Genomic DNA, 16,541 nt, shown 5'->3' with positions numbered 1-16,541 from the left:
AAATTGGGAAGAAGTTACACGGTTTGAATGCAACAATACGGATTTTCCGTTTATCCATATGTGTCTCAGTTGAAGAAAGGGCCTATGGGTGAGGGTCACCATGTTCTCCCCTCTGTTTACCAGTTAACAGAACTTCATTTATTTGCAATTCTGTTTTCAATTAATTTGGGAAAGAATGCCAAACATATGGGGTTTTTGGTAGGTTCAAGTTCTTGATGAGTTTGGTTCACAATGCAGTATTTGTGTCACCTTGTTAGAGCACAACCTTCTCCAGGGCTTGACCCTTCTTTCTGTATCCCATGGTGTGAAAGAAGAGTCTGCAAGGTTAACTCACAGATTCTAAAACATGCTATTTTTTTCCTTCAGCTACTTTTGAAACTTCATTTTACATCTGAGTGACTTGGTTTTTAAATGCAAACTCTCTCCAATAGTTGCGTCTTATTGTAAATGTAACAACAAACATCAGTAAACAAAATCAACAGGTTATTAAGCCTTTGAAGAAAAACATTGTTTATCTTTGATACCATACATTTTAAAATGCTACCTTACTTGAATTTGATTTTAACTTAATCTGGTATTGAAAAGATCCAGATATTAACTATAATTAAATGATTATTCAAGATACCTAGTTGTTGCTTATTTTACTAGCTATTAGGTTGTAGATAACTGCAACTGAACATTTCTTTTCTAGTTTACAATATTTAGAACATGAGTAATTATTCCAAAATACATGCATAAGATAGTAAATTAATATATGAACAGTCTTTCCTGTGGCTATATTTTTGTCTGGTAAATATATCCTCATGCTAAGGACTTGATAGAATACATAAGGCACAAACATGGTATGTGTTACTTGCTCTTGGGTGGTCTGCAGCTCAAAGACCCTTGCCATTTAGTGAAGACACAATACAGTATTCTTCCATGACTATTTACATTCCCTATTTTTCGCAGCAACTTCAAATGCATACATTGGGCATTTCTTCCCTCTTGTCTTTTTTGATCTCCTTGGAGACAAATTTTACTAGGGTGTCAAAATATAATACAATCCACTCATTCATTAGGCACAGATCTTATTGACAGAAGTCTTATTTATTGTAAAGAGAAAGAGACCATATTCCTGAAGAATGGCTATGGAAGAAAAGAAAGAAGAACATGAAAAGAAAGCTTTAAAATAATAAATCATTGTCTCTTTTATCTCACCAATGCTTTGCTACAGCTTGGGAAATTATTAAGAAGATACTGTAGAAGAGAAAATCTGAGAAATCCTGCAGAATTCAAAGTCATTGTTTTAGGGCTTTCTGAGGAGGAAAGTTCTGCAGCCCTTTTGAAGCTCAATAATTTAGCAGGAAGAGGCATGGAAAAAGATTTTCAATCCTCATTGGAAATGAAAGTTACAGGAGGACTGGATGTAGAGTGAAGATAATGAGGCCTTTTTGTCACTGATCAAGCCAGGGAAGATGCTGCAATTTTAAATGAGTACTTACTTCAACCATTTTTAAGATAAAGTCCTTCCCACATTTTCATTTGTAAAACCAGTCTGGAATTTCATGGAGGGAAAAAACGCCAGATGTTCAAAACCGAAATAAAATAATCAAAGGAAATGTAACACTCCTTGCAGTGGTATTTAGATGCTTTACCTTAAAAAGGAGGCTTTCCTTCAAAGATCTCAGAGCACTGCAGCCATAAATCAAACTTCATGTTGACTATGCAAGGATTTGTCTTGATAAGGTTGACTGTGTTGGGTTGGTAAGGTTGAAGTGCACGTTTTGACTTTTGCAGCTGTCAGATGATATTCTATCTTCATACAGGAATGATGGAAGTCCAACTGAGGTCATACAACTGTTTTGACCCTAACACAAGCAGACACTCCACTTTTAAAAAAAGTTTATTTTGAGGTTTTAATAGTGAAAATCCTAAAAAATTTGGTTTTGCAGGAACTTTGCTGGGCTATTTATGTTTTCTTTACATTTCAAAATGAAAAGAAAGCTTTTTTTTTTTTTTTAAACTTTCAGGTACTGGAAGATTTGAGATTTTAGCAAAAGTACTTACAGTATCAGGTTTTCTGAACTTCAACCCTGGTTCCATAAATGCCATTGCATATGTTAAAATTTGAATATGCAAGTACCCAATATGTGATGGGCAAACTCATTATCTCGATTATATATTTGTTTGCAGATATTTAAAAAATTGTTACAGAAATTTATAAAACCTGTTCATCTGAAATGAAAACAATATTTTCTGGCACAATTTTGCAGCTGTATATAAACCATAAATCCACCACGTCAACCATTACCCACAATCTTAGGCACACAGAAACATGAACAGAAACGCTGTGGATAAAACAGATAAAGCAGCTTTCTGGTCATTATTCCTCAGGGAAACCATCTATTTTGGACAGGTTGAACAGATTTAATCATTCAGGGAATTAATTATTATTTATTTATATATTTAAGATGTGATTACTGAAAACTGGCCAATATGGATAATAGCATATTTAATACCAACCAGCGCTTAAATGCAAATTGTCATATTAAAAATCAAAAAGAAACCAGGTGAAAATACTTATAAAGAGTATACACAATTTCCAAACTATCCTGAGGAACTGCAATACTAACAATACACTTTTTTTTGTACATGTATCCAAAATTAGTTGTGTACCATGTTTTACTTCAAAGAGAGCCCCTGCATATCTAAAACTGGACAAAAGTTTGTTTCAGAGCTGGGTCAAGGTTTAGGGAGAGAGTGGGAGGTAACAAATGGGTACTCATAACAGCAAAGATGGTTCCATATCAAGCAGAAAATTAATTGCGCATTGAGAATGTATTAAAAAGGTGTAGTGGAGCAGGTAAGGGCAGAGGAGGAAAAAAAGGCAGCTAAAGACAAAAAGAGAGAGGAAACTGTCATCACAATTTACATGGACTTGAAGGCAGCTTCTGTACAACACAAAGTGGACAAGAAGCTAATCTCCAAGGTCAGAAAGTACGGTGGAAAGGATGAGGTATTTGCACAGACACAAAAATAGGCTTAAACATCAAAGACAGGGTAATTTTGAACTTCAGAAAGAGGAATGCAACTAATGGACCTCTACAAAGGTAATCATTAAGGATGAGTCTGTTCAGTTTTTATATCAGTGACCTAGAAGAGGTAATGCAACTCGGAGACAGAGTAGAAGCCAGAGTGAAAGACCAGTTATCAAGTGAAAATTAACTTAGGCTGGAAACTGTGTGGTTTAGAGCAGAGCTGAGACTATTAGTGACAGAAATGAAATACACGCATCCAGCAGCTGTGCAATAGAAAACACTAATAAAGAGCAGGATCTCAATGAAGTAATCTAGAATAGAAATTTTGTTTATTAGATTCTAAAGTGAAATAACTGAGAAAATTACCATAAATATAAGTTAGAATAATATTTGCCAGAAGACAAATATTACTGAATATTCAAGCAAATCTTTGAATGCATGTTAGAAATTTATTTATGTAAATATATCTCCACGAGTAAAGCACTCCAACTATAAAGGTAACTATCAGCCAGCCCAAAATTTAAGAGAGTTAAGCAGCTTTCATTTCCTTGTTAGCAAGATAGAGTTTGTATGTGGTACTGAATACATTCAAGACAGATGTAAGGAAAAAAAAAGGTCATAACTTTGTCTTGTAGAAACTCATTAGGTTATCATTAGAATATATGAACTAATCAATTAGATAACGTCACAGGATTTTTTCTGCTTTTTTAACTATTCTTCATCAATATTGTCTTGTTCTATATTTTATGAAACAGTTATAAACACAAAATCTTTCACAAATTTTCAAAAACTGAAAACGAAATTATACTATCCATGTTTTTACCTTTTAGATAATTTGTAAAACCAGCATATTTTGATGCCGGAAGTAAAACATCATAAACAATTAATACAATGCGTTTTATTAATTTGAATTTATACATATAAATGTAACATATGTAATTCACATTATGTAATTTGTGCATAAGATAATATAAATTTTCTTATCCTGGAAGCTTCTAAACCATGATGAAACTTTCTGTGCTGGAAACTGCTCTTGGCTAAAATTTTTTCTTTTCAAATTCATAAGCTGAAAATTGTTTCACTCTTTGACCTGTGAGCCAAGTTCCCCAAAGCTTGATGAAAATTCAAATGGCTGAGTTATAAATATTTCTGAAACTAGGTTTATAATGGAAACACAACCAGATCCTTCACATGGGGGCTGTTAGGGCAGTTTACAGAGCAATGAGTGCCAAGCTATAAGTTAATGAGGAGAAGCAATTGACTAATAAAGCACCCCTAAACAAGAAGAGAACATTTAAAAATGCAGGAGCTGAAAATTCCTATTGGGCTTTCCGTTGGCTGTGTCTCTGTATGCAGCTTCTTTGCTTCTCATTCTGCTTCAGGAAACCATTGCCTTGGCTTCCTATATTTTCTTGTGCTGAATTCAGTAACCACACTTTCGAAAGGCTGAGGAAGGGGCGTGTGTGAAACCTAAAGTTAGAAGCCAGTTGTCAAAAAACAATTTACTATTCTCATCCGTCTCAGCCTTCCCTCTTTTCTCCTTATTACATGACTGGGAATGCATCATAGGATGACAGGAAGATAAAATTAGAAATGGCTCCATTTGACTTTGGTGGCTTCTCACATCAATTTACTCCTGCGAGTTTTAATGTAACATTTAAACACAGCACAGAGTACCGGTGTCCGTGGCAGACCATAAGGGCTTGAGAAAAGAGTGCATAAAGACATGGTTTCATTAATATTTGGATATAGGGGCAATGTGGACAAGGGAGACAAGTGCCATTATTCCAGACATACAAATGTATCACTAAGTAAATTTAACGCATGCTATGGCTGTCATTATACAGTCAGCACTCACTGTAGGAGAGATAACAGAAATACTCTTCTCAGCTGGGAGATGATTGGTGACAGCTCAGAGTGACCAGGTTTTTCTTTTCCAGCCAGAAGTGATTGCACTCCATCTTGGAAAAGATATTTAAAAGATTGAGTGAAACTCACCAGTAAATAATGATGCTGAAGGTGGATGTATGCACCTTTGAACTCACCTTGATTATTTTACCCTGGGACATATGTGCTGCAGGAAGTGCTAAATGCATCCCATGTCTTGAGACACACGCATGAAAAACAAAGCAAATGACAAAGTATCCCCCCGAATAATTTCTTTTTTCCATTCTTGTCGGCTATGTGCATGCTCTTCACTGAGCTGTATACATATACTTCTTTGCAAGAGTAATAAAGAGATAATTTGGACAAGATGCATGCTTCATAAAGAGATACATATAGCTTTAATGTGTCTGGCTTAAATTAGTGAGTGGCTTCAGAATGTGAAATAATTCATTGTGTACAACTTCAACCCCTCCCAAATACTATTATTCGAGATGTAGTAGCATAATGAACATTCTTAAAATTAGACCATAATGAACATTCTTAAAATTAGACCTCCTTTTGGGATCCTCTGTCCTGTGTTTTCTACCTGTACTTTTGCTTGCAGGATTGCTGCCACTTTGGTTTTCTGTCACCTTCTGTGACAGTGGACTGTGACAGAGGAGAAGTAAAGGTAAATTGAGGATGGCTGTGTTGTTCTACAGTTTTGCTCTGCAGCAAAAACACGAGCCTTTAGAGCAAGGGAACTGAAATCAAAGTTGTTTGACAAAGTGGGGTTGTGCTGGAATTTGTTTTCTCCGGTTTAGGCCAAGTCATGGCTTGTTATGGCCTCCTTTCCTGTGAGCAGGGAATGAAAAGTGAAAACACAGAAATGAAGCAACATGTATTTCTCAGTTTTGATTGATGAGATCCCACGCTGCACTGGAGGACTTACTTTTGCAGATGGAGGTTGTCCCATGACTGCAACATCTCCTTGTCTCAGCACTGCTCTTACCAGGGATACTCATACAGCAGCAGACAGGGTACCTTGCACTCCTGCTGCCAGCTGGGAGCTGGGTTTGTCACACCTCCAATGGCAAAGACGCTGACACGCTACTGATACATAAAGTGCTGTATTGGATCCAGCAGGCAGAACTCTTTGAGCTAAGCAGTTTGACTGAATTCCAGCATCGCTTTTACACTGCTATGTCTATCTGAAGTCTGAAAGACCAAGATGCAAGAGCCTTAAATGTTATCACGGATTCTTTTGATTTTTAATCCTACAATTATTTGTATAATGGTGAGGAGAAAGAAGAATGATCCGATCCTTCAGCATGTGTGCTGAGCTCTTCAGATACAGCGTGTTCATAGGCTTGCTGCATATACTTCATATGCTGCATAATTGCAGTGGAGGAAAAACAAAAGAGAAAATTGCACATTTAAACTAAAATTCAGAACCTCTAATATGGCAGGTCGCATAAGGCATGTACACATTTAAATAGGACTGCTGCTTTGGAAGCCAAGTAGTTCTGAAGTACGTCTACATGTTGGCTCTTGACTCCATGCAGCTTCATTAGGTAATGTTTTAAAAATAAAGCCACTTAATGATGAATGTTCATAAATGAAAAATGCCTATTCCCCATAAAATGCTTGTCAAACAGCAGTGCCCATCTATTTTTAGCACACACACAAAAAAAATCACATAAATCCATACTGTTGTGAAAATTCTGATCTACCCTTGAGAGTCCTTCCTAGGATTTTAAGTAATGAGTCTTATAAGGCAGCCTTCTTTTTTTTACAGGTTTCTAATTTTTTAATAGGTAGCTAAAAGGTAGAGGAGCAACAAATGCAGAATGTCTTAGGTTTGGGGTGCCTTTATAACAGCAAAGAATTTCTTCACCTGGAGCTGTGTGACTAACCATTAGGAGCTCTTAATTCCCGTAAGGAAATTTAAGTGTTGGATTGACAAAGATGTGCCTATTACAGAGCCAAAATTTCTGCAGTGACAGACCAGGCAGAAGGATTCTCAGTAAGGGACCACTGTTATTAAATACACTGTCACAGAAAATTAGGCCAAAAGCAGATCACACTTAAAGAGACCGCACAGCAAGGCACACCCTTTTAAATTAGACTGTCCTCCTGCACTCCACAGAGTTTGTTCTGTGCTGGAGTTTAATTTAATTCAACACCACTCTTGCTGCAGTCAACCTTTTGGCTTCCACCATCTTTTCTCCCATGTTTTGCATCTTATGGAGACTATTTTTAAAGTTAATTAGCTTATCCAAAATAAAGCAGAAAAAGATGCAAATGAAAAACTATCATTTGAAAGCACTATCATGTGAAATAAACTGCACAATGTTATTTAATTTTCTTGTTTAGTTACTGTTTTTTCTAAGAAAAATTAGAGAATTCACTTGAAAATTATTTTGAAGTCTTTATGTATGTAAGTCCCTTAAAATGTTTTTTTCCCCCTCTTAAAATGAAGCAGAAAATATGGAAATAAAACATAAAGTAATGAGAAAGTAGGCAAGTGGAGGGTAGTGGAAACACGAATCCTAAGTGAAATGATTTTACAAATACCAAATCTTGACTAACAAACAAGTACCTACTGTCAGAGTTTCACCTGGCCACAACCTTGTAAGCTGCTTGCTCAATGTGCTCATTAAATATAAAGGAAATCTTCCAGACAAGAAAGTCTGATTACTTAAGGAACATCTTAAGAAAAGCTGTGAATACCGTAATACATGATTCACTTAACAGGACTTAGCAAAACATTAGGAAATATACAGTATGGTGGATCATTATCCATTCAGCACTCCAGCAGCACTTAAACACTTCAGCCAATGCTGCTGACCTCCATGCCAGGAACTGCAGAGACAACCCAAACCACCTGGTTTTTGTACCCAGAGATATATAATACCAAATAACAAAATAGGACTTAACCAGGAGAGAAAAATTTAGATGAAGTCCTAACTAACTGCAGCTCAAAAGGAAATCAGTTCATCCCAAACATCAGCAAAAGGACAATTTGCTGACTATGCCATCATGGGAATTCTGGTTTTATATATCTACCTTTCCTATGAGTATAATGCAAAGAAAACCTTGCCAAAATGCAGACTTTCTGCCATTTACATGGCAAACATGAAAGCAGCAGACTTAGGCCAGGCCTCCTATACATAAGCAGAAGAAAAGTCTCCTAAGAAAATTTTCAGGATCAAGAGGAACAACAAAGAAAACTCTTCCAGAATACCATAATGAACATTTATTTTCAGTTTCAGAATCATCAAGTTGCCGCCTATAGCTGGTATAACTTGACAACATTTGACAACATTTTTCTTAAGAAATCTGGAAAAGAATGATCTGGATTGGAACTACTGTGAAATAAAAGCAACATTTTGAAAACTTTAGACAACAAGGAGTTGTCTGTGGTTTGTCACGAAACATGTATCAAGTCAGGCTCTATGCAGACCTGTCCAGCATTTGATACTGAAAAATGTTTTCATTTATAGCTTGTGTAGCAAAATACATTACTAAACTTTCAGACAGCACAAAAGGGAGTAAATACTCCAGTGCATAGGATTAGGAATCAAATGGTTCTTGCCAAATTACATGAATGGTCCGAAATAGGTGAGAAATATTTCAGTGGACTTGAAAGGTAAGTATTCCACTTAAATAAGCATAATCAACTGCATTCAAATACAGGGGTAGAAGCATTGGGACATCTCTCCACTCTGTGCAACTTTTGTGCCCAAGACTTGCTAACTGCTATTTTTCTGTACTTTGAATACATCAGGTGCTGCTGGGCTGCTTTAGATCAACTTTTTTTTTTAACTTGGGACTATTTTTTGAAGGCTGAAAAATGTCCAGGGACTACGGTTCACTTGCATTCCCAGGCAGGCTGTTCTTATATGTTTATTGATCAGCTTAAAAACCACAAAGACAACAAGAACAAAACACTTCTGTATCTTGTCAACTCCACCTGGCATTTACAGAAAAAAGGCCAGATGTGCTAGGAAATATCTGGCCAAGTGGCATGCTTGTGTGTCTTATTAAGCAGTGAAAATACAAGTTTCTATGCCCCTTATGCAAGGCAAAGCAACAGAGGCCGCTCAGGACAAGCAGTTTCAGAATTTTAAAGCTCACTGGGTAAATATTCTGCTTATTCAGTGCCTGCTAACACAGAGATAATTGCCAGTAGCTGGAATGAGCTGAGGAGTTACAGTAGATAATTCAATGTGCTATACAAATATATGTGTTCTTCTATTATTCATACCATGACATTTGTTGGTTGTCTCAGGAGCACCAAGTGAGGCTCCTATGGTTCATGAATTACTTGAATTATGCATGGTTATGGGTAGGCATTCACCATGTACAAACTGGTTTTGAATCATGCATTTCCTGGGGGCAATATTTCTCATGGTAACTAGCAAACTTTTTAGGTCTTTCAGAGCCTGCTGTGTTTTAATAATTCCTACTTGTGGCAGTGATCTTGGCACACGTGATCTGGTAAAGGTGGGAGACAATGAATGTCTACACGTTGGTAGATGGGAATCAGCATTTGTATTTATTCACACTCAAAAGACTATCTCCCTCACTTGGAATTTAAATTATGACATCACACTGCTAAACAGCGATCTGCTGTCCAATTGTCACTATAAATAGCAGTCCACAAGAGGGAGGTGGCAGTGGATCATATTTTTTACACTTGGAACTGTACAGTCGTTTCCCAGCTAACAATCCTGCCTTGGGAAGCTAACTTATATTCTCAGCTTTAGGATTTTGTTCCTAGGTAGTTCTTTACCATGTTTTCAGTTGTACATTTTTCTGAACAATGCTGCCCATCTATCAGGAAAATGTACATGAAAACCCATCAATACACCATTTGCTGCATAAATACATGAGAATGGCTCTACCAAAGGACATGCTTTTTCTAAAAACACTAATAAAGACCTTTTTTTTCCTTTAGTAAAAACCCCATTTTTGTCCCAGAATCCATCTTTATAAAAGTAAGAGCTGAAAGGAAACTCAATTGTTTCACAGTCTGTTGCTGTGCATGGAACATTTCACATCATTGAACTATCTAATTTTAAAGTTTTAATAAGAGTGTTCATAAAATCATGACGCAGACAGATTGTTCAAGCTTTGGTGCATTAAATAGAGATCCCTTTTCTTCCTGTTTTGGGCAGCAGAGTAGCCCCACCAGGAGCCTCAACAAGTCTGAGAATGAAACAGGCTGGTCCTGGGCCTGCCAGGCTTCCATAAGGGAGCCAGCCCACTGGCAGGGATCCCCACTGCCCCCTCTGCTAAGGCTTTGTAAGCCCTGTGTTAAGAGTAAATATTTATGTTCAGTAGAAGAAAATACGGCCAGCACTCTTCACTGTCCTGGAGAAGCATGGGTCTGTACAATTTTATACATAAAAATATACCTACAGGATAGTTGCTCTGTTTTTTCTGTGCTGGATAATGTGAGCACCCCAAGAATGTGAACTGATTAACCACCCACGTCCTCAATATTCAAAAGCTTTACCTAAAGCTCGCTGAGTTGAAGACATTCTGTGGACTAAGTACATGGCATTCTCTGTCCTCCTCTCAAAACTTACTGCAGGTAAACATGCTCTCAGACAAGCTGGGGATCAGTAAAATATATTAAATCTCTCTCCCTTTTTCCCTGCGAAGAGAGAGTTGCTTATTGCATCTTGTTTTGGATTTTTTTTGTCCAAGTGCAGCCTAGAATTTTGAAACACTTTTGCCTTCAGCTTTGGAAAATTTGCTCAATAAACCAGGTTATGTTTCTTGAAGTTCCACTTTAATTTGTCCTGTTCTCAGCTTCTCTTGTTATCACCACACCAAACAGCATCTCCTGCGCTCATGTGCCCACCTAGCCCTTGCTTACCCAACTCTTAATGTGTGCCGTGAGATGAGATAAAGCCTGTTAGGAAGAAGGTGCTGTTAGGATTTTTTATCATGTTGGCTCTTAGGACACAGCCGTGCTTCAAAAATACTTCATTAGTTCTTCTCTGGGAAGATATATAAAGCACATAATGATAAAGGAACATACCACAACTTGTTGGCAATGGGTACATAAAATTCCTCTATTTGATAGTCATTGTGAGCAGAGGAAAACTGCTCTCTCTTACAAGACAGTTCTCTAATCTGTGTAAAAGCACGTAACTATTGAGGCCACCTCAGAAGAAAAAGTTGTGGAAGCTCAGCTTGTAAACTTTCTGCATGTTAGATTTGCAGGCTCTGAATTTTATGACTATTATTAGATTCAGAAGAATTTTGAACAGTCTGCATTTGTATTTGAAATTCCTAGTTTCAATAATTGCACAACCTTCATTCTACCCTTTGCATTTTTTTCATTGGTTATATGTATCTGGAAGGAAAACCAAGTACTTCAGAGCCAGTATCTTTGTGCACTAAAGATGTATCCTAATTTTCTTTAAATTCTTAAAATTTCACTAGTTTAATGACATTAAGGGAAGCTGTTTGTCCATTACAAGGCATTTTAAGCGACAAGTTTATTAAAAATTTCTTTTCATTTGTATTCCTTCCTCCTAAATTTTTATGGGTCTCATGTATTTAGTTTGAAAAAGTATCCCTGGAACAGAAATGTTCAGCAATAAATAATACAAGTAATTGTGTATATTACTGGAGTGTGCTTCTGCTGGTTGATTACTAGGAAATTTTTTTTATGTTTATTTTTTATTTATGACTTCAGGACTATATCTCATTTTATCTTTTTTTTTTTAAGTTTTATAACTTTTTAATAACAGAGAAAGAAGCCAGTATCACTACTTGCAAGTGTATCCAAGAAGGTTTTTTTTCAAATGCACGGTAAGCAGATGCAAACTTAATTGTAAAATGTATTTCAAATTACAGAAAAAATTGTAGATTTAAGACATGGATGTATTCATAGAAAGACTTCCAAAATCAGCAAGGCCTAAGAACAAGTGAAAACCCAACATCTCTACTTCTTAAAGGCCTTACTCAGCTGGCTTTCACTTCTACCTGCAAGCTGGAAAGATTTTGTATAGGAAAATAAGGAAGATGCCTTCCAAAAGTAAAATTTAAATTCTCCTCTGTTATAGTTAGCAGCAAATTGCATTAATTCTTCTACTAGTCATTATGATAATGATATTAATCAAGCTGCTACTTGGATACCCATGTAGTTGTAATCCATAATTCTGTGGAAACTCCATTCCAATTTAGCAAGAATTAATGTCTACTTATTGCAAAGTGTTACGGGGAAAATATATTTGTGGACTTTACATAGGATCATATTCTCACACTGTGTAAGAGGCAGAGCAGATAAAGTAGGAGCTGGAATAGAATTCAGGTGTAATGAGTAAATGCTGCTGTCTGTAGAGTGCACTTAATAATCTCACAGTGTAAAAACTCAAGGCACTCAGAGCTGTTCTATTTTCAATGGCTTAATCAAGAAAATGTTGAGAGACACTGGCATTGTGGTTGGGATTGATGGAATCCCTCAATGTCCTCATTAAATTTAATAAACCCGTGTAACAGAAGTAATAATAACACTTCACATATGTATTGCATTGCTCCTTTTATGAAGGATCTCCAAGCCTGTTGTGAGCATTCATGAATTGAGCATCACTGTCCGTCTCCATGGAGAGGCTCTCTTATTCCTGCTGCAGGAAATACCTTCTCCTGGGAGACCCTGGGGAGAGGCTCCTACAGGTGCATACCTGGCTCCAGGAAGATGTGTGTGTGTCCCTGCTGCCTGCAGCTGCACTGGCCACACGGTGGGCTTTACTTTTTTGTTCAGATCCCTTGAGACATTTTATTCAGTCATTTTCTAAGGTCTTTGTCCCATGAATCAGGCCTCTTTTCTACCATTCCATTTATATTTTGAAAAATTAACATCAGCATTTGTCTACACCTTGTAAGCTTATGCTCCTCCAAGTTTTCAGTAGTACCTTTATTCTGATACTTATTTCATATTTTTAACTGTGTTACGGACACATTTATGCTGCTTAAACCCTGCTTTGCTTCACTGGTACAGATTGCTGGAGAAACCATAAAACCAGGAGTCCTGGAACACCCATTTGAGAAAAAGGCTGCTTAGTTTTTTTTTAACTTTCAGTGACCTGAACACCTCCCTGACCTGTGGCCTGCCTTGTCAGAGCAGCCAATTACAGAGTTTTTTACAGTTTCTTCAGCTTTTCTGTAGCAATAGCAATTGCTACTCCTGCATAAAACCTAAATCATCCACAGGTCTAGGATTTTACTTTATCTGGTGGAAACTGACCACTTATTTTTCAGATATACTTCAGTTTCTCAACTACTAACTACTGTGTTACTTTTAAATTCCCTCCTCATTTGTTAGGAGTCCAGCTCACTTCTGTTTTATTCATTTTTGTCTAAAATCTGGAAGGTGTTGAGCTGTTCCCTTTTCCACTCACTTGGGCAAAGAGAATGACTGGGCACTTCTTTTCAACAGAAGGCTTTGCATGGCCAGGGAACTGCAGATCTGGTGGGAGCTAATTAATCGTTTTCTCTCTGCACACTGTGCATGGTCCTTTGCTTGTTGCTGAAAAAGTTACTGGAAATGAATAGTAGGAAGAGGACTTAAAGAGTTTCCTTTTTCTCCCCGAAGCTGTAGATTTTTGCTTTGCATTGGGTGGTGAGAACTAGAGTTATGCCCAAGAGCTTATTTAGAAGGAAGAAAGTCCAATTAAGTTTAATAGTAAAGAGGATAGGTCTTCTTCTCAGCTGCCGTGGACAAAGAATGTTATGAAACCCACCTTAATGTGCAACACTCTTCCCAGCAATGTCACATTTCCCCTTACTTCCTTCACTAATATGACCCCATTCTGCTCCTTTTCTACCCTAGCTTATCTTTTGTGCTGACTTGATTCTTTATTCTTGCTTGATACTTACTGTCTTTCAGACTACCAATCAAATGCACATGCTCCTGTCCTTCTAACCTCACACAAACATGTGTTTTACTATCAATTAGCTTTGCTTCCAAGCTCCACTCTTCACAATTCAGCAAACAGAGATGTACCTAACAAAGAAGACAGGAAAGGGTGGGAAGCTGGGAGGTGCATCTCCAAGTTTTGCTCCCAGGTGAACTTTGTGCCCTCACTTAATCACTCTCTGCAGAGTTCTCTGAGATCATTGATTAAAGGAGCTGTGCAAGTATAGGGCACAGTTAATTATATTGCATGTGTAATCAGGCCATACAAGAGAAACCCTTGAAGCACAGCTATGTTGTTCCAGGCACTGCAGTCTGTGGATGTCTTCCTTTGAATTTTGCTGCATGCCAACCAGCGTAACAGGTTCCCACCGTATCCAAAACTCCTGCAGTCTTTTTCAGCCTGCACTGGCCATCAGCCCATCAACCATTCCAAAAACAAACATGTATTTCTCTCTGGATTTATTTCTTCCTTCTTTTTCATCCCACTCTGCAAGCAATTAGGTATTGAATCCATAATAAGCTGATATAGACCAGCCCACATGAGTATTTTGCTCCTAATCAATTGATTCAGTTCACATTGAGGGTTTTATATTTACAATATCACAGCAATTTGTGTAGGAGTAATAAAAGGTAAGGAGCAATTTTAGGGAAAGAAAATCCAGTTGTAGGTTTTTGCTGGTTTTGTTGAGCTTCAGTGTGTGTGGGTTCATTTGGGAGGAGAAATTTTGAGTTTCAGTCAGCAGAGTTCAGTTCCAGCATGGGAGGAACAGAAATGCATAATTAAACAAGCTGCAAAAAAATTTGGGAAAATGTAATCAGACTCGTGCAAGCTGTCTCTTTCCAGAAGCCTTTTCTTCTGTTTTATCACTCTTCTCTAAGCCTTGGAGATGGACTTCACCCTGCACTGTTATCATCTCAAAGTTAATTTATTATAGCAAGGGAAAAAAAAATCACAGAAGTCTCAGGGGGTCAGGTCAGAGAGGCACCTGTGTATCCTGGATATTTATGCAAGGTGACTCTTAAATATCTTCAATACTACATCTTAAAGTCTCCACAGGGTGTGCACACAGTTGGGTCTCCACGTTTCCTGGGCCCTGTGTGTCTTGTTGTATGGGATGGTGAATACCTTTGGATCCAGGAAATCGCCCAGCTCTACTTGAGATTTGACGGCAAAGCAAACTAATAACTTCCTTCGCCTGCAGAGAAAAAGGATTACAATGCTTTCCCTAACTAACGACTAGTTAATTTTTGCTATTATTAGGATTTATTGATATAACTGTAGTTTTAAAAGGCCCAGCTAAAATTTCTGGATTGAATCTCTCTCCCAATTCCCCAAACCCCCACCTTTGTCCCTGATATTTCTATTTCTGCTCCATAAGTTATATGACTCAGAGTTGAGCATGTTGTGCATAATATTATCCCAATACATGACTGTCATATTCTAATCCTGCCATAAAAATAATTTCTGTACAGAGCAATTGTACATGCTTCTTGTGCAGAAACAACAGAGGGGTTGTAGAGTCAAATAGCACACATAATACACTTAAAACTATCTTTTGTGTATAAAGTGCAGGGTAGGAAAGAGTTAATTTGAGACTGGCTCAGGAGGACAGAATGAATTCCTAAGACTTCTACATTAAGAAGCTTGATTTCTGCTATAGCTGCCACATGCGACCTGCAACACATGCTTTGTTTCATTCCCAAAGGGAAAATTCTCCTCTTACAGATTCAAGAGCAAAATGCTTTCCTTACAGGCACTTTCCCTCTAATTCAAGCCTTCTTTCTCTAGTAGTACACACATAATTCAGGTTCCAGAAAGACTGGCTGCACTAACGGCAGCGTTAATGCACACACACACACACACCCCTGGAAATTTTCAGTTCTTTTACCAATTTCAGATATTTTAACTCTTCATCTGATTATTGAATTTTTTTGAAAGGTAGAATGGGTCAGTTCCAGCAAACAGCACAGAGCAAAGTTTTCCAGTGTTTGCAAGGGTTGAAATCAAATACAAATACAGTCATTCTAGACTAAGTCCAATCTCGCAAATGCAAAAATGACTGAATTTGCTTCTTTCAGGGTGAAACCTGTAAAACTGCATGGCCTGTCATTACAAAGTGTTTTGTTATAATTCACAGCAGTTGCATTGGACAATGACTAATGTTAGTTCCCCTTTTAGGAATAAAGCTCCCTCAAACCAGATTTTGTCCAGAATTCTGCTGAGGTGGATGGTGCCCTTGCTCTTTTTCTGGGGGACAAGGGCAGAAGTCCCAGAAGAGGAGCCATGCCATCTCATTTTCCATTTTACCAGCTATTTGAGTTGCATCAACATAGCTTGTCAATGCTGTCACTCATAAGACATGTTCTCCTGTTAATGAGTGCTGTAGCATCTTAGCAGATTTCTAAGCTCTATTTTTGATGATGTCAGGTTCAAAGGGAGGTCTAAGCTGCATGAAGACAGAGATGCCTATAAATGGCATCTATTTCTCTGTGGCTGCATATACCTTCCCATATAAACCTCGAATAAATCTTCTTATGATAAAGTTTTCTTGCAACTTTTTTTCCACACTCTTCTTCACACATCTTGAAGCCACACCTTTATCTAATACTGAGAGCTTTAGAAGGATAGAAAAAAAATCAAGAGAAAAAAGGGGGGAGCATGAAACTAAGGAGTAAAAGTTTGTGATCTGCTGGAAACAAATTGGTCAGGAGAG

Source organism: Corvus moneduloides, chromosome 5 (assembly GCF_009650955.1).
Source record: "Corvus moneduloides isolate bCorMon1 chromosome 5, bCorMon1.pri, whole genome shotgun sequence".
In the NCBI taxonomy this organism is placed as follows: Eukaryota; Metazoa; Chordata; class Aves; order Passeriformes; family Corvidae; genus Corvus; species Corvus moneduloides.
The sequence above is the reverse complement of the archived record's forward strand: the minus strand, read 5'-3'. Positions refer to the sequence as shown.